The sequence below is a fragment of the Sinohyriopsis cumingii genome, chromosome 15, assembly GCF_028554795.1.
Source record: "Sinohyriopsis cumingii isolate HCF-2022 chromosome 15, ASM2855479v2, whole genome shotgun sequence".
Taxonomy (NCBI): domain Eukaryota; kingdom Metazoa; phylum Mollusca; class Bivalvia; order Unionida; family Unionidae; genus Sinohyriopsis; species Sinohyriopsis cumingii.
In genome coordinates this window covers 554,912-574,550 of record NC_142975.1, presented here as the reverse complement: position 1 = coordinate 574,550, position 19,639 = coordinate 554,912, and the positions used below count along the sequence as shown (strand labels likewise).

At 38.0% G+C, this 19,639-nt stretch overlaps 1 protein-coding gene across 5 annotated transcripts in view; it reads right to left on the bottom strand.

The window, feature by feature from the left end:
* The window catches only part of LOC149781111 (D-glucuronyl C5-epimerase-like), a 279,390-nt gene that overhangs the window by 208,319 nt on the left and 51,432 nt on the right, over nucleotides 1–19,639 (bottom strand). For all 5 annotated transcript variants that reach the window (XM_089935205.1, XM_089935204.1, XM_089935201.1 and 2 more), the window contains exon 2: nucleotides 18,880–19,014. The gene's annotated coding sequence lies outside the window, so the exon portion shown is untranslated. The remainder of the gene's footprint in view (nucleotides 1–18,879; nucleotides 19,015–19,639) is intronic.

Sequence of the window (19,639 nt, the reverse complement as noted above, 5' to 3'; positions counted from 1 at the left end):
ATGCAAGCATTTCCAGAAATGCAAGGACTTCTGGATACATTAAGCATTTCTGAGAAGTCAGAGACTTCCCTGGAAGTCTAACGTAAAAACGCTAGCGTTTTCAGAAACACCATTGTGAGTTTACAAGGGTAAAAAAAAAGTATTATTTTTTTTTTGTCTTTGAAATTCTACTATGGAAACGCTAGCGTTTCTGGAAATATGCAAGCATTTCTCAGGAAGTCCTTAGATTTTTAAGATTTGCTTGAGTGTTTCAGCATCAATACACGAATGAGAATAGTTCATGATGTGTTCTTGGTCACAAAAAACTGTGATCGTGTGATACTTCTGTAACTGTTCCTGTTGCGGCCGTGTCAACAAGAAGTCTTCGTTGCCGTGGTCGTCAACGACTTGGTCGTCAACGACTATTTCGACATCCGAATACTGTTCCGGGAAATCAAATGCGGTCCTGATTGCCGCGTTGAGAATTTGTTTGTCATGTATGCGAACTCGGACATGGATATACTCGCGCATTATACACAACTGCAATTTTTTTAAATGAGAAGTCTTAAGACGAAAATCCATTAGGATTTCACCAGCAGGTTTATACTCACAGTCTCGCCACGCAGGTCCAACAGATTCCCGTGTTGGTCGACGAGTTTGAAATTTATCGTTGACAACCACGGATTATTACACCGCAGATAGACCACATTGATTGGTTCTTGCACAATCAGAAAACCGGGGGGGTCTTTTGGTGTGAACGTATACAGGATAAACCCCTGCGTCGCCGTAGTATTATCTGATGCGCTGTAGCTACCGTCGATGACGTCACATACAAGATTGACCGCGACCACATCTGTGATCGAAACTATCCCGGGAGATATGTGTCTGCCATCGGATGCTGTACTGTTGTCGTGTCTTAAAATAACAGGTTGTGGTTTTGTTCGCGTGTACGCGGCAGAAATATCTTCGAAAGATTCCGCGATGAGATCCTGGACTGATTTTCGTAGCGCAGGTGCGTTATATCCAGGAAATTTAAAATCTGGAATATCCTTCACGGAAATACCATATTGGGTTGCAAATTTTAATCTAGTTTGCTGTCCATATTCCCCCAAGACATTCCGAGGATCCTCCTTAAACGAATCCGGATCCACGAGATCCAACAACAACTGAATTATTTTTAGATTTATGATTTCCATCGCGGATGCAAGTTTGTTTAGTTTTTCTATGGTGGTGATAATTTTATCGCGAGAACTGCTTGCAGAAACGCTAGCGTTTCTAGTTCCCGTTGACGTATCGGAAATATAATCCTGAAAATATCCCCGCAACAATTGTAGCTGTTGCTGATGTTCAGTCGATATCGGAATAAAAAATTTAGAATTTAAGTCGTCGAGTTTGTAATTATCTGCAATGGGAGTTCCATCATCACGTGAAACCGTGATCTTCCAAAAATTAAACATATCATTTGGCGGCCAAAGATCTCCTTTTCCTTTTGATAGTAATTTATCTGCAAGGGAAAAATAATTGCTGTACGCGAGGTCGTGTATTTCTTCCTTGGTGGTCTCGAAATCCGATTTTTCAGGTTTTGGTGGACCCGGTTCGACCTTGGGTCGTTCTCGTGGCCATCCTAATACTGTTCGAAGAGAGCTTTTATAAATATCCACGGCGTATCCCGGTGTTGAGATTTCAATGACCGCAGACAGAGTTGGTTCGTGTGCGGTCACAGATATTTTGACTTCCTTGCCGGTGATTCGTTTTATTTGGCGTTGTATCTCCGCGTTGATTTCTTCGATCTGATAACTCCCAGTGGGTAGCGTAATTGTATCCCATTCAAGTTCACGTTGTTGTGGGTCTGTACTTGGTTTTCCGAACACGAACGAATTATTCGGCTGCAAACCGGAAAATGATGCCGACCTGATATTGGGCCAGCTGTGATACGCACTGAGCTTTGCTAATGCGATTTCGCTCACACGAATTGGAGTTGGAAAATTAATGCTGAATTCTGGTGTCGTCGAGGACACTGAGATCATTGTGGTCCTTACCGGTGTTGTGTTTGTGACTATTTGCTGAAGCAGTTCCTGTGGCGTTGCCATCAGTGACATTATTTATTTGTTTAGTTTTCAAATAGTCATTGTACACATCTGACATTAGTTTGAATTCAGAATCTGATATCGACGTAGCGTCGCTGGATTGCACGTCTAACGATGATGATATCAGCGATGATAATTTCTGATATGCGGTCGTGGCTGTATTTAATTTTGTCGTGTAATCGTGTAATTTTGTGTTAGCACACGAGGATATTTTTTTTGCTATGATGCCGAAAACTCCTGCCGCGGTAGTGGTCGTACAAACAGAGATTGTGGCCGCGACTGCAATTACCGGAGTGACCGCTGATAGTATTACTCCCGCGGATGCAACAACGGCAGATACTGAATAAACCATAATATCCAGCACTGTTATGCGGCGCTTGTATTTTTTTACTTTTTGACTGGTTACTTCGATGACAGTTTTTAACTCAGATTGCCACTCACGGACTTGATTGTATCGATATTGTTGAGCATCTGGCGTCGTTGACATTTATTTAAAAATCGCTGCCGATTTTCAATTACGCGGTAACCAATTGAGGTGTTGAAGCGACGAATTCCAAACACCACCAGTAAGATGTTGCTGTTAAAGTATCGTCCTCGGCTTCAAGCATAAATGTTTCCTCGGTTCCGCTGTTTAGTATTACGGTTACAACCCCGGAATACTTATCGGTGGAATGTCTCCAAGGATATGTTGTGAAGATTTCAAATTTAGCGGCTGAAAACACAGACAACCTGTAAACACCGGTGGCCGTTGCTGTATATTTGATAGTGCTATTTTGTCGTGACCATGTTGCGAATCCCGATGATACCGTGAATACGATGTTGGTGATATGCCCGGGAGTAACTCCAGTGGGAACTTTAATCAAACTGGTTTTGTTAACGATCTCAGGAATACCCGATACTATATTCTGCTGTGTTTGTTTGATCGTGTTAATGTTATTTTCTATTATCTGAACCTGATCTGAAAAACTTTTTTCCGTTCTGACTACACCTAACCGGGTATTAATCTTATTGATATCGTTGGCGTTATTAGTAAGTTTTGGTATGATTTCAGAAAGTTTCGTGTCGACGACTGGAGGATCCCCAAAGAACTTATCCACGGCCTCATCAGTTTTTGAGAAGTTTCTTCGAAGTCTTGTAAACGCGCCCACGTGAACATCATACTCTGCACGCAGCGTATTTAGTTTACCGTTGACGATGTCCACGTATTGTTTGTTTGACGCATCCTGGTCGGATTCGGGATTTGCTAACGCGGTTATTTTGTTGCCGCTCATGTCAAGTCCGCCGGTCATTACGTCGCCGGATTTTGTTACTTTGTCGCTGACTAGGTCAACAACGAGTTTGTACTGCGCGTCGACGTATTGTTTGTTTGCTGCATCGTCGTTCGAGGCTGGATCTCTGAGTACGGTTATTTTGTTTCCATTCATGCTGAGTTCGCCTGTCATCGTGTCACCGGCTTTTTTCACACATTTATCAACACCTTTATCAATACTGTCTTTGATGCTTGCGATTGATATATTCGAGTCCTTGATGCTACCACGGTCAGTAAAAACGGGAAAGTTACCAGGGATAGCTGTACGAACATTACGGATTAAATCATTCCACTTGATGTTGCTAGTTTTTAGTTTTCCTTGCTTGTCCTGAAAAACAGCAACTTCATCTGGGTCAACTCCGGCTAGATTCAAAAGATTATCGACTTCATCTCGGGTCGCATATTTTGAGAGATCAACATCCGTGCCAGGTTTGACTTTTCTTGTGAAAGGTCTTCCGTAAATATCCACCATTATTCTTATTGCTGTTTTTCAAATGCGTGAGAAGTCCTTTGGACTTCCAGAAATGCTAAGCATTGGAAACGCTAGCGTTTCTCGATGCGGTATATTCATACACTACTCGATGCGGAGACGTTGCTGGATTTCTTGAGATTGCATCAAGAACATTTAAAACCTCGTTTCCACAAATGGGCGGATCAACTAATGTTTGTGTTGGTAACGTCGACTGCCACACTGGAACATTAGAAAATCTGCTGTTGAGAGTGCGAGGCACTCCGCGGACATACTTGAGAAACTCAACTGGCGGTGCTAAACCGTACGAATCAAAATAGATAATTCCACGTGGATCGATCGCGTAAGCAACCCAGTGAGTTCCCGGACCATCTTTGTTGTCGAGATTGATAATGCCAGTTTCTGGATTATTCGGTCGTTGCGGTAATTGATCTCGCATAAATACTCCTCTGAAATGTTTTATACGCAATTTTTTAACAGCATCGAGTAAATCAAAATTGCTCAACGGCGTTAGAATTTTTTTGGATACCATGATGGTGGAGTTCCTGGTAGTCTTAGTCCGCGTCCCTTTTTTTTCTTGTATCCGCTCCCGGTTGCCTTCCTTAGTGCCGCCATTCCCGCAAGAGCTAACATAGGCAATCCTGCTATATTAGTGGGAGGTGAAGACATAACCCTCTTCATCATGGTGGGAGCTGCTGCAGAGATCAATGCTGGAAGGGCCGCAAGTGGGATATTACCACCCGTTTTCGTGCCCCGGTTGCGGTATCCATTTCCAGTTGCTTTCTTTAGTGCGAGTCCAGCTGCGGTTCCAACTGCTCCTAACGCTGCTGCCTTTGCTGCTGCGACTGCTGCTGGTGCTAGTGTTGCGGCGAGTATTGGAATAAGAGGAAATATTCCACCGGTTTTAACCATATCGTGGATGGCCCCAGCTGCAAAATGAAGTTTGATTCCACGTCGGGCCGCGATCGCGTTAGAAATTTGATTAAGCTGTGTTTGAGTAACTGATAGTTTATTCTGTCCTGTACCGAGCTGTGAATGTTTGAGAGTTATAGATGTTCCTGACGATGATGCTTGTTTGGATCGTAGTTTATTGATTTGTCCTTGCGATAAAGCAACATTGACGTGATGATATACCATTTATTTAATAAGGTATGATTTAATTGTGTTTCATTACATGTTTTCTACGGGAGCGTCAATGACTCTCATTCGTCCACCAACACCTTCAAGTAGCATTGCTTTATCGGAGAGTATAACCGCGACAGCTCTGAAACCACCAGGAATTGCAGGTGGACCAACAACTGCAGCGGGAAACTCGCCCACGTTAGCCCGGAAGTGTATATCAACGACAGATTGCTTAGCCAAATCAAGATGCTCCAGCGAAAAGTAGTAAATGGGATACAACGATATGAAATCCAGTTGTGATATTTGCAGACCAGTATCGACATTTTGATCGCGACCCATAAATGACATCAGACGATGATATGCCCGTGCGACCTGATTTCGTTCATAATTTATCAGTATGTCCTCGGATGGTTCTTGATGCCCGTTTATTCGCAGCGAAACCCCAGAGACAGCAAGTTTGTCAAATATCATATGCGATTGTGTTTGTGAATTTACCCGTGCATTAGCCTGGAGTGCAACAAAAATATGTCGCGGCGCTGATATTCCCTGTTGTTGTGATATATGCCACGTAAACTCCCCAACACCGGCACCCTGAATGGAATCTGTTGTTGTTGTCAACCACGATATCAATGATTTACCGCCTGTGTCCATGAAAGAGAGTAACCGTTGCTCTTCGGCGAGTGATGGAGTCATAACTGGCATCCATAACGCAAGCTTGGATAATACTACTTTACCATCAGCAGCACCGTATTCTCGCCAGATGGCGTCATTGTCATCACTTTTTCGGTTAAGTACAACTGTATGATTGGCTCCAAAAATAACCTTTCGGACATTTCTGCAAAATCCAAAGATGTGAGAGAGTGGAATTGCGCATGAAAATCTCCTATGGTTAGTCAATAACATCGCCTTGCGCGTTGCAAAACCTAAATTGTACTCTGGACTAGGCCTTAATATTGGAAATGCAGCACCTGGCCTGGCCGCAAATCCAGCCGGTTGTGGGTCTGCAGCAGTGCCTTGTGGTGTTTGTACTTGAATAGCAGATCTGTGTTCGGGATGATCAGAATTATCCTTAGCGAACATCATAGTCGGACCAGCTGATCTAGTGTAGTCATCGGAGTATCGTGCCAATCCCAGGATTGTTGTAGCAACATCAGCGTTATCCTGAATCGTTTCAATTTCCCTTCCATCAATGCTGTATGAAGCACTTTTAAACAGTGCCATGATACCATTGTTGACAAAACCAACTCGAACATTAGCTCCGTATTCTGTATTAGGGACAACATCTGTTACAAGCATACCCGTAACTTCAAGAAATGCTTCCGCGGGTAGGAAATATCTACTTGTGTCCCGAACTCGCAATTCAATTCGCCCCCGTTGATCAGGTACAGTTGCCTCGTAAGAATAATACTGAAAATCATGTACAGAATCGTCTTTGAGTATTGGTGCATCCATGTCAAATGCGGGATCGGATATGCGTTTGAACATTTTTATATAAAATCATCGCCGTCTAAAACGAAGTCCGCTTCCTGATATCAAACTTGTATTTATTTGTTCGGGTGTTTGGGTTATTAATTCCGCGAGTTTTTGATTGGCAGCCTGATTTATTACTTTACTGACATCCGCGGGCATAAGCGTAGTACTTGGTAGTTTCACCGGTGGTGGTTTTTCTGGTCTACGAATTAACCGCGCCAGTCTATCCCGGACTGACGTGAATGCCTTCGAGGCAAGATCACCAACAGTTCCAATAGCTTTATCACGAACAACATCAACAGCTTTCATCGACAATTGTTTCGCAATCGGGATCACTTTAGGGGCTATTCTTGAAAACAAACCAGTAATTGTATCACCGAGACCATCTCCGTAGGTTGCTCTGTAGACTGGTAATCGCGAGTTCACTACGCGGACTTGCATCACGCGCGGGCGAGAATTGTGTATGATCATTTTATTTAATTATTGTTTCTCTAACTTAGTCGCTGTGGTAATCGTCGACGAGTTCATTAATGAGTCCCCGGTAAGTACCAATATCCATAATTTTGCGCTGAAATAGTCGTTGACAGATATCTGCGGCTTCATTTATAATTTCCCGAGAGTTGTTTCCGGCACGTCTTCCTCCGATGAGAACTTCCAACCGTGATACATCATCGATGATATTATTAGGGCAGGCAATAAAACCGGATCCTAAACCACTCCCGGATATTTCCGTGGATGGCGCCGACGATGATTGTTTTTGTTGTTGTTGTTTTTGTAGTCGTTGTTGTCGTTGTCGTTCAGCTACCTCTTCCATATCATCCTGTAATTTTATGTAACCAGGATCGTTTACATCAACGGGCAGATCACGATGACCGAAATATACCGCTTTTGCCCAATCTTCGAAGGAGACAATTTCTGGTAAATTTTTTACTCTTAAATATTCTTTTCGTTTTTTAAAATTATTTATAATAAAAGTGGGAAGATCATTACTCCGAGGTTCTATTTTTTCAAGACCAACTTTCGTAAACATCCCCCGTGGAGTTTTTTGTGGAACTTTAGTTTCCGGAGTCTGTTGCAACGGAGGAGGAAGTTGATACTCTATCTCGGGTTGATCGATTTCCGTCTCCGAGAAAGGTTCTTGTGGAACTTCATAATACTCTCTCGTTGGTTCCGTTGTCGTTATGCCGGCTTGTGGTTTAGCTATTTTTTTCGGCGTTGATTTTTTATGCCGCTTTGTCTGTCGCATTTGGATATCAAATCGATCTGTTCCTGACATGTACTCTCGATAAAATGCATCACTGGTATCTAACCGTTCGACGTTCCGTTTTATTTTATAAATCCCATCGAGAAATTGTTGTTTAGATACCTTTTGATTAGGATCTTTCATAAGCATTTCTCGATTGTGATAAGCCCCAGCGGCGTCAGTGCCAAAAGTAATTATTTCATCTCTATTTCTGACTGGACGATTTTTAATTTCATCCACAAACTCTTCAACAAAATCCGTTTTATAATTAAATCCCTTGATCGGTTTTGGTTGAGCCTGTTTAAGTCCTTCTATCGCCTGAAGAAGACTTTGCTGCGGTTTATCAGAATCAGGTTTTCCTATGATAGCAGTTTTTATTGTTTCAGTAGCTTTGGTCACGGGTTTAAATAATTCCTCCGCGGATTCTGCAAAGACTTCCCGTGCTTGCTGTCTTAGTTGTAATTTTTGTCTGACACTATCACGGACAGGAAGAAATTTCTGAATTGCTTCGAGACGTTCTCGAGCTAATCTAGTAGTAAGTGCTTCTCCGATATTTGTCATTATTTATTTGTCAATGATTTAATTTCCCCGCACGGATTTGTAACAATAAATTTACACGACCCGCGGACACGATACCGTATCGGACTTGATACATTGTATGGTTAACGTGAGAAACTCGAAGAGAGCAGCCCCGGGGGCGACAACAAGTTGAGGGGGGGGGTCGCGTTTTTTTGTCTCGTTGCTGTTGTAGGATTAGCTTTTTTTTAAGGCTTATTTTATCATTTGGTGGTCTCTAGACCTTTGTAGGATTCGCCCTCCCTGCTGCTGATTTATAAACTCAAAATTTAAAGGCGTTTTTACAAGTACAAGCCATCCAGAAAGTTCTGGTCAGGGAATGTAGAGTGAAAACGTGGCAGATCAAATCCTGCCTTTTTAGTTGTTGTTGTTGTTGTTGTTGTAGGGTTTAAAGCCATTTCTCAGCACACGATAGGCTATATATGGCGGCCAGTATTAATGGTGGAGGAATAACCCAGGAAAACCCAGGAAAGAACTACCGACCCACGATAAGCTACTGGCAAGCTTTCTCACATACCCACATTAGCTGAAACCTTGTTAGTCACATTGACTCAAAGTTTTTCATCCGCAAATCAATAGATCTATTCCATACCCTAAGTGAAAGTCCTCCACGAGGTCTGGTTATGGTACGTAGTATAGAAGTTATTATGGAAAATCTATTTTTTATTTTCACAGTTGCCTTTACTTTAACCTTTTGACCCCCCAAACCCCCCCTCCCCCCGAAAAAAAAAAAAGTTTCTTCCTCACGCAAACCACCTGTCAGTTATCCACAACTTTTAGTGACGGCAAATGGTCGAGAACAGACATATTGTACAATAACCAATTTCATTATTGGTCAGTGACCTTGACTCTTGGCCTTTCCAGCCCAACATCATTAAGCATCTACTTACTCTAAGTGCACGCCATTCATAAGGTTTAGTCTATGTTTATATTATACGAGAAAAGTTATCCTGCTGGAATAATTGTTCTTATTTTAGTTACAGTGACCATCACCTTTATTTTCTTTCTGACCCTTCCGTCCCACAAGTGCATGCCGTCCACAACCTGTGGTACAGGTTGTGACGTGGCGTTAGTTATTGTGCGAAAACCATTTTCTTTTAAATCCAATCAAAAGTGACGCAGACTTATGACATTTTGACCCAAACTGATGGGCTTTTTCCTCATCCCTAATTAAAGTTTGGTAACGGAATATGAGAACTCGAGTTGTACGTAACCGAAATAGGGAACAGACGGACAAACGTAATACCATGAAGAGGCTCCGCCCGCCTTATGACAGACATTTTAAAAAAATACTACCAAAAATATATTATTGTGAGATAGAGATCAAAGAAAAAATGTGTCGCAATAATAACTGTAATATTAAACAAAATTCATACAATAAGGAACTCCGTACAAGAGATTTAATTAATATACCGTCGATCCGTATTAATTTCAGTAAAGATTTGTTTCTTCCCAAGGAAACTAGGATTATTTGCACGACGCATTAGTTTATACATTTCTAGTATCAACTAGCACAATGAAAACCTAATAAAAGATAATAATACGATGCTTATAGTGCTACAATAATCAGCCGTACGAAAAGGACACATACTGCAAAGCCAATAATTAAGTCTCCTTAACAAAGTCAATTAACTTCAAATCGTCCATTTTCACATACCTATAAATCAACAATGGGAATTTGAAGAGTTAACGCTAGTCTGATAGTCAACTTGAAAAGAGTTTTCTTTGCTAAAACGTTTCAAAACTATTTGTTGAAATTGACCATAATTAACTGTGACAGATTTTGGCTCCTGCCTTTCAGCACAATTGTCCTGTAATTATATGTTAGGATTATCCAATTTGTTATGTGCCACTTCAAGTCTCAGTTGTCCAGCAGACGTGGCTCTCTAACTGAAATCTCTTCCTTGCATGTGGTATAATTACTGGTATTATCACCCACTGTAATAGAGCAAAATCGGGCTCCCACCGAAATTATATCACACACTACTGATTCCCCGTCTTCGTTGCGCGACATACAGTCTCTTTCAAGCGTGTTTATATCAAGGTATTTTCGTACAAGCAATTAACATATTGCTGATTGACATATGTCCTATTTAGATGTCACATGACCTAGTATATAACATCCCATATATACACGCACACACATATAAATCACATAAAAGCTTTCTGCAAATCAGTACTGAACCAACCATAAAAAGTAAATCTGAGTTTCATGACTTCATTTTAAGTGCAAGGAGAATGTTGAATAAACTGTTGACAATCTAAGTCTGCGGTTTCCTTTGCCAGTCTGGCTTTCAACAGTTTCCTTCATTAGTCTGGGTTCTCTGATTTCCTGTGCCAGTCTGGTTTCACCGGTTTCCTGTTAGTCTCGGTTCTCCTGTTTTCTCAGTGACTATATCAAACCGACATATATGCTATGAAGAATGCATTTTTGTGCCACAGACGCAGAATAAAGTGCAATGTGGAAAAAGAAGAATTGCAGAAGCAAAATCGCACATGCCCACATCCTCTATGCAGGAGCACACTACCCTAATTATTTCCTTAACCAAAAAAGAAAAACGTAATCCAAGAAACAGTCTTATTAAATAAAATATGTCAAAGATGTTAAAAATGCAGTACATTAATCAATACCTGACTGAGCTGCGTACTGAAGGAAATGAAATGTATAATTCTAAAATCAGATCAAATTATTGTGACGTATCCCCTGGGACATCAGCTATATGCCACATCGTATTGCAACACTTCAGGCATGTTTTCTTCTAACATCTCTTATATGGCAAGACATTCTGCCTCTTTCAAAACCTTTGCAGCAGAAAAATATCAGAATGTTTCCTAAAATCGACAATGTTCAGCAGCAATATTATAATGGGTCGAATAAATACTCAAAAAAAGGCAGAATTTGCAAAATGCCCCCTTTATGACCGTTTGGCAATAACATATCATCAAAAATGGGTAATTGAAAGAAAAATATATAACTTTACTGCGCATATATACCAACCACATAGATGGCCTTGGACGTTACATTAAAATCTTGAAAGTAGCGTGTGATGACAAAGCATGACAAGAAAGGCCACACAAATACATCCACAAGGTTTAAATAAAATCCTCCAACCATTTCAAGAAGAGACGGAATCTCGAGGTAGATTCCACAAATATCCATCATGGTAATATTTTCAGGATACTTCCGCGAAAACAGTCACGAGGAAACAAAAGTAAAATCTTTCTGCACATCAACACCAAAGATACATCTACACAGTTTCATTACAATTTTCCAATTGTTACGTATATCTGATTTTCTTCATATTTATTTTAATTTAATTGTCTGTCAGGTTGAATTTTTTTAATTCTTTTATATGCTATTGTAATATAGATTTGTTCCTGGAGATGGTGCTTTTTCAGAGGGTTGTTTGACCTTGACTGTTGGTCTATAGACACCAGGTGTTGATCTGGGTTCTGGCCTTGTTTCGGAACTTGTGGCTACTTTCGTAAACAGGTTCTATTTTGCTTTTTAATGGTTGGCTGTTTCCGGGGTCGTGATGGGGCTGCGTGATTTGATACGTAGACAAAAAATATATTTTTTATTTCTTGAAGTGGGATGATTGGTTGTCGTCGTGGTCAGTTTTGGTGTACGTGACATAAGCACGATCACGTGACCCCCCCTTTTCGATTTCGCTATTCCGGTTTTTCCATTACGCGCATTTGTTAGTTTTAAAAGAGATGCTTTGAGGTATATTTCTGTTTTGGGCTTTATACATTGATGTCAAGTTATTTTGTTGTAGCCGGATTTATAGTTCTGATTTTCTTCAGATCAGTTGGATTTCAAAAGGATTAATTGTTTTTTCTCTGGAAATATTTTGACGAGTACTCACACAGAAATTTTGGAAAGACACTGCTTACAAGTTTAATTTAGATTTCCAACACCGGAGTGCCATTATCTGTATTTCTACAAGGAACTGTAGATAAGCACATTACTGACTAAAGCACACGTCATCGTCATCCATCTTGGATTTTCTATCTGGATTCGAACTTGAAATTATTAGAACATTTGATACTAGGACTTTTGCAAAATAATTCGTGGATTATTCTTAGATTATTTTTAGATGTAATTCTTGAAACCTAAGTTCTTCTCCTTTTTTTTCATTTATACAGAATTTTTCCAGGAAAATAAATTATTTGTTAAATTTTAGAAAGCTTGTTGTTTTCACTCTTTTTGTGTTACTGTGTATTCGAGCCTAAACACATAACACAATAGACGAGCTGAATTTTCAGAATTCCCCATTTAGAACAATGATTTTAACACAATGCCTGAAAACTGGACAAAAGAAACAAACAACGTATTGAACATCAACACTAACAACATATCATGCTAACAATGTTTCAATAAATTTCCTCCAACCAGTGTGTGAGAAGAAGGATGAAGAACTAAATCAACAAGACAAAGAATAACGTTTGGAACTTTTTCTCGGGACATTCAACCCACAAATGCGTCAGAATTAAAAGGATGAATTTTACTACCCATCTATACCAACAATATATCAAGCCTACAGTGTCAATATAATTCTCAAACTGCTTTGGGAGGAAAATGAATTTCCTGAATACTCCTTTTATAGCAATTTTAAAATAAATTTCCCCCCAACATGGACTAGAGGTAAAATCCTATTACACGTATTCACCAACCACATTCCACATACAAAGTTTCATCAAAATTCTAAACGAGGCGTAATACTCCGGTTGTTGACAATGTTACAAGAAATGTGCTAAAAAAATGGGTCAAAGATCAATAAAGTTATGCATCTGTACCAACCACAAATCAAACCTACAACGTTTTAATTAAATTTTCTAAGCGGTGTAAGAATATAATATATGGTGATATAAGTTCATAAAATCGTTTTATTCAAGACATTTTCCAAGAACGGCCAGAGGTATAAGGTCAAGCTTTACTGAACATTGGTATCGCTATGCTACAATTCCTTAACCTGCGAAGGAGGAGTACAATGACAAACTTTGTCACAGACGCACGGACAGACGCAAGGGAAAACAACACAAGAGCGGGATTAATGATTAAGTATATGACTCGGTGTCAAAAGCAATTATAGATTGGTTTTTCAGAAAACCTCCATCTATATCGAATTTTCCTCTCCAGGACGAATTTCTTTGGATTTCCAGGCAAACACCAACCCACCCTGAGACAGCTTTGCCGACCACCTTAGATCGTATATGGAGTAAAACTTCGACAACTCAGTGTCGAAAGTCCCCGACCCCAACAAACTAAATAAATAAATAAATAAATAAATATATAAATAAATAAATTTTCACCACCTCATTCAACAATAGGTACCACATGGTCTCCATTTCCAATTACCCATACCTGGTAATTGGCTGATGCTTGAAGTAAGTAGTTTGCACGTATTAATTAGATATACAACACTGCTTATTATTAATTAGATAATACAACACTGCTTATTATTAATTAGATATACAACACTGCTTATTATTAATTAGATAATACAACACTGCTTATTATTAATTAGATAATACAACACTGCTTATTATTAATTAGATAATACAACACTGCTTATTATTAATTAGATAATACAACACTGCTTATTATTAATTAGATAATACAACACTGCTTATTATTAATTAGATAATACAACACTGCTTATTATTAATTAGATAACACAACACTGCTTATTATTAATTAGATAATACAACACTGCTTATTATTAATTAGATAATACAACACTGCTTATCTTGTGGGAACATAGACCGAGAAGGATTCATATTTTGTACCAAACTGCCTAGAATACATGCACATACCAACTTTGATCTTTGAGAATTCAAAACGTATTGCTGAGATAGCACACATTTTGAGGTCTGCTTAGTTGTCATTAAAGCAACAAGTCTTTAAAGTTATTAAAGTACAGGCAATTAAGGAAGATTTAATGTGAAAATGAAGGTGGCTGGAGATCAGAGTTTATAAAAAAAAAGTATCAGTCGATTCGTTAGTTTTTACGGTCACATGAAAAACAAGGTTAATTGATGGAAATAAGCGAGACCTTATAATGTTTCCAAGTGTCTGGGAGGCTGATGTCTGAAAACTGTATCGATTTAATTACAAATATATAAAAAGTATTTTAACATGTGTATAGACTGGTTCTAATATCATGATGGGACGTAGAAAACGAGAAGTTCCGAATTCTTAAAAGCAGAATTGAAATGCTTATGCGTTTATGATTAAATATAGTTTTATTATTTGTTGCTTGAGATTCCTTTCTTTAAACAGCTGCTTATGCAGTTGTAGTCGCTTTTTATGTCTTAGGACTTCATGAATCCTGTAAAATATAAGTTCAGTTCTTAAATAACTAACAAATAGAATATCCAGTAGTATACAGTATGTGGTTTCATTTACTCTGTTGAGAAAAGACTAAGATGTGTGAGAATCGTTCTATTAGGGCACAGTCAATTTAAACATTATAACCGCATGTAGTACATACCTGTCACCCATTCTGGAACACCTGTAATTTTGAAATGATTGAGGTGGACGTGTATTTAAAAAGGAAGATTCTTAAACACTGGGGATGTGGAGGGAGAAGTCGAATTCATTATCAACTCTGTTATGAAATACTTCCGTACTGCTTCCGCAGTAATGCGCTATCCATATTTAGAAATCAAATATGATCGGAGGATATTTAGACAAGTGGATTTTAAAACTGAGAGGTGGAATTTACTCTAGAACAAGTAGCACACGGAACAGAACAAAACAATAACAGACTTTGCATGAACATTGTCATCAGCTTTTACCTGCACTTCGTGACCTGACTAAAAGTCAGTGTGGACGTTATGTGCAAGAAAAGCAAGACAACAGTGAAATGTATATTGAAATATTTATAATTAATTAAATTAATGATAAAGACATCATTACTTGATTCACCAGTTCATTAATGTTTTCCAACTCCAATACAATTATGACGTATAAACAAGCAAATTGGAAACAGAATCATAACAAGGGACATAGAGATTCGTTTATAAGAAATGTACATGAATACAGATTTTACATTGGCAGCAAAGAAGAGTTTGTGCGAGGTTTTTAATGCCACCGAACCATACTTATAGAGTCTTCAATTCGAAAATTAGATTATTTAGTCCTAAATAAGTTTAATTGGATCAAATTATCGGACCCATGAAAAAGCCTACTTAAAAAGTGTGACCCCCCCCCACCAGTAAAGACAGATGTTCAGTTCAAATAACAAACATTAAACATTCAAAAGCAAGTGAAACTGACAGTCAGTTTCATCTCTTCAAGCGATTCTAACAACAACTGAGACAGGAGATACCATTGATATTATGTCGGAAGAAAAGATCTGTCCAGATTAATGATATCAAACAAAATAAAACATGACAAGAAGAAATAAAATGTTGATACGAGTATATGCTCTTAAAGTAAGTAACAGAAAAGAGGAAAAGCAACAAGCTTTGTAAAAATTCAAAAGATAATGTAGTTCACTAGAATACAAACTGAAAATAAAAACAAACAACTTACAGGATTGCGAAATAAATCCGAAAATAAACTTAGATTTATGGACACAAGTCCTAATAAAAGCTCTGAATATACTTTAGTGGAAATCCAAATTAAATCCAAAGCTGAAAGTGTTGATGTGCCTGATATGGCTCGTAAAGTGATGATGTGCCTGATATGGCTCGTAAAGTGTTGATGTGTCAACAGTTTTTTGTTGGATCTCAATAATACAATCCAAAAATTGAATCCTTATTATACGAAAATTCGCTGTAAATTCAAGTCTTTATTTCCAAAAATGTTATCAGAGCACTTTTTGTATTTCCAGAAAAAACAATCTGAATAATTCCAAATCAACTACCTGCATTAAACAAGGATAACTTCATTCTGATCAGAGGTTAAAGCATGAGTAACAGAAAAACGTCAGTCATATGACAAACCAAGGCGCAAAACAAAACCCCTGATAAGGACCAAACGTTCTCTGTTCTAGATGGAATATAAGGTTTGTTACCATAAGCCACATGACATACATCACGTTGTCCAAGTACACTTATATATAAAAAATACAATGTCCTTGACTATCGGATTAAAATAATTATCCTCACTCTGAGAAGAAAAAAGTTGTTTCCCAAAACGGTCACTGATTTTGGACGAGGTCAGCCACTAGATATAATGTTTCATTACCCAGAGTATCCAATGAAATAAAAATATTTGAAAAAATAACAAACAATGCAAATCAAATAAACAAAACACTGTTAATAACCGCTTGCATTTTATCAATAGGCCTGATTCGTAAAAAGAATATAAACAATAACCTTACAGTCTAAACAACACAATATACCATGCTAACTGAAGGTACATTTATAAGAGTTATAACATGATCAGCAACTGTAAGTTCCATAATTTGATTGTAATTTTGAAAGTATCATCGTACTGAACTCAAAGTCTACATATTGACCAAGTGTAAAATGGAATAGGTATGCATCTAAAAAAAATATATCTTGGAGCGAAAAAATCTTTAACATGTCCCTTTAAGATCATCCATGTATATTTCAGCAATTCGCAAACCTTACCACTCAGTCGTTACAGAGGAACTTATTGTATTCAGGTGTTTTAAAATCCGTTAAGTAAGATGGTAAAAATAATGTATGATGAGTTAAGACCCCAAAATGCAAAACCTATAGTGTTGACAGGGGATGAGGAAAACAATTTTGAAAACATATACTTTCTGTATCTGATGACCACTTAAACGGACTATACAGAGGTCATACACATGACGTTCGCAAGTTAAAACTATCAACAATCCATAATATTGTTCGTTCATAGCCTGTCCTGTTATGACAGTAATATTATTTATCAAGACAATAATTCTATTCAAGAGGAACAAATAATACCGACTAATGATGTTAATTATATTGGATGTAGCAAGGATTTCATAGTTAACAGTTTCATAGAGGATAGCATGAAAAACACGAGATAAAAATATTACATTTATTTTTTCAAATTCATTTCGGATCATAGATCAGTCTTTGGAGTAGATGGCCAAGAATTTAATCAAAATCAACCTTCTTGAGATAATTAAACATTTTGGTACCATGAAACATAATTGCTTAAGAAATTACCCAGCCATATGAATTCAAGAATGGTTTCGATGGATTCGATAAAACAACCATACCTTTGAAAGAAAACGTTTAATCATTACTTCACGATGCAAACATATCCCATGACGTTTACTGGTATGTAACAGATAAGGAGTCCTACTTCAGCCTCCAACAATACTATTATGTGAAAATGATATTTAAAAGTTGTGTGATATCTTCAAACATGTATGAATGAAACGTTACAAACGTGACATTACTGTAGCGTACTTAAATAAGCTTATGATGCGAGTTTCAAAATGTCAGGTAATTAATTTTTTCTAAAACCCCTAAAATAGTGATATTAATTTTATATCTGAAGTGCATTTGAATATTCCAAAACATGTACACGATAATATCCAGGATTCACGTTTTAGCACCTGACAAGCATGTACCAGAGGAAAATGACTGACCTCTATTGCAAAAGAAATTTAAAAAGAATTACAACGGTACAATAGGACGGAATATAAACTGTTATGCACAGGGAAAAAATAGGTTTAAACCTAACAGAAGTACACAGAGTTGCTTGTCTGATTAATTTATTGCCAACTCGATCCCTGCACGTTTTTATACATATGAAACTGCTATCCTCAAAATGATAATAGTCTATTATGCTGTAATCTGGTTATTTTAGCGTTTTTGGAAATCTTAAATTCAACTTCATTTTTTTTTCTAGTATTGTCTTCATTCCTGTGTTATCTTTTAGAACCCATGTATAATAATGAATATAGTGTGGTCGCCTTATCTCATTATCCATGTGTACCATTTTATTATTTAACTGCGATGTTCTTTTATGCAAGTTCTTTTTCACATCCATTTTCATGATCAATCACATTCACATGATGTGTATGCTGTAGCACCTTCGTGTTCTAATGCAGTGTTTGTTCGACATCTGTCAGAGACATCTGCCACATTCAAGAATATTAGTATCTTTCAAAAACTGCTTCCGTCATTTATTTTAAAGAAATGTTTTTGGATGGTGTTCAACTATTCATTATATCATTCCATTGCACAAGTGCAAACCTATTACATTTAAGTCTCGCGCTCAGCAGATATCTGGCAAGCATTGTCAGTCATCCGCATAACTACCCTTAGGTTTTAGCCACGTGACAGTACTGGACCAATCAGATCTGGCATACAGAATCCACCATCGAATCAGACTGGCAAATCTCTCTCTGCCGCAATTCGTACTCAAGCGACTTATATGAATAGTTATCAATATTCTTCAGTAACGTCTGTACATGCGCTTTCTTTCTTTGTATAATGAATCTGAGACTTAAGCTCCTGATGACAACCTGACTATATAGTTTTCAGTAGTAAAACGCTAGCTCTATATCAGCTAGCTAAAAAATTTCGTAGTCTTATAACTGCATTACTCGATGGATCTAACATCCTTTATACAGTGTACATAATTCATATATTATTCATAATATTACGTTCATCTGAGTGCCATTGCAAATGAATCTCATACCTGTAATACGTAAACATCGATGTCGTGGATCACAAATCTCCAACGAAATTGACGTCCATCATAACTTGAAATGATCAATGCAAGTTCGCTCATCGCGAAACACAAGGATCGGAAACTCCCAACATCACGGTAGTTCTATGAAAGAAAGAGAATGGAGAAAAATACATCTGGAATTTAATCAGATAACATATGTATCCACTCTGCACAAGAACTGGTACAGAATGTAAAAGTTCGGACTGCCACAAGCAAAGTGTGATATAGTGATCGATATGGTAATAGATGAGACAGATTTCTAACAGACATAATGACTATGTCATTAGTCAAGTGTATTCAGGATCATTTGACTCCACAGATCACAGGAACATGAGAATATGATTACGATGGGGCGCATTACTGTAAACAGAGAAAAGATAATGGTAAAATTTATGTAATCAGACAGCAACTAACCAGCCACTAGCACATGATCTCCTACCGGACAATGAGCTAAGCAAGCAACACCAAATTTTTCAAACAAACAACATCTCTGACCACAAATAAATAATAAGTTCACTTGCTTCAGTACATATCCACCCCGACCCCATTATGGTACATTGCTAGTGAAACCTGAGGCTATGAAAATGTCTCACCGGCAAAGTTAGGAGCGTATACCTTTGCAATTATGGATTTATAATTTGAAATTCTGAGTTGATCGCCAATTCTGAATTTATAACAACCAAACAAAAAGTTTCATATACCTGGATGTTCAAGTTTTCCACTATAT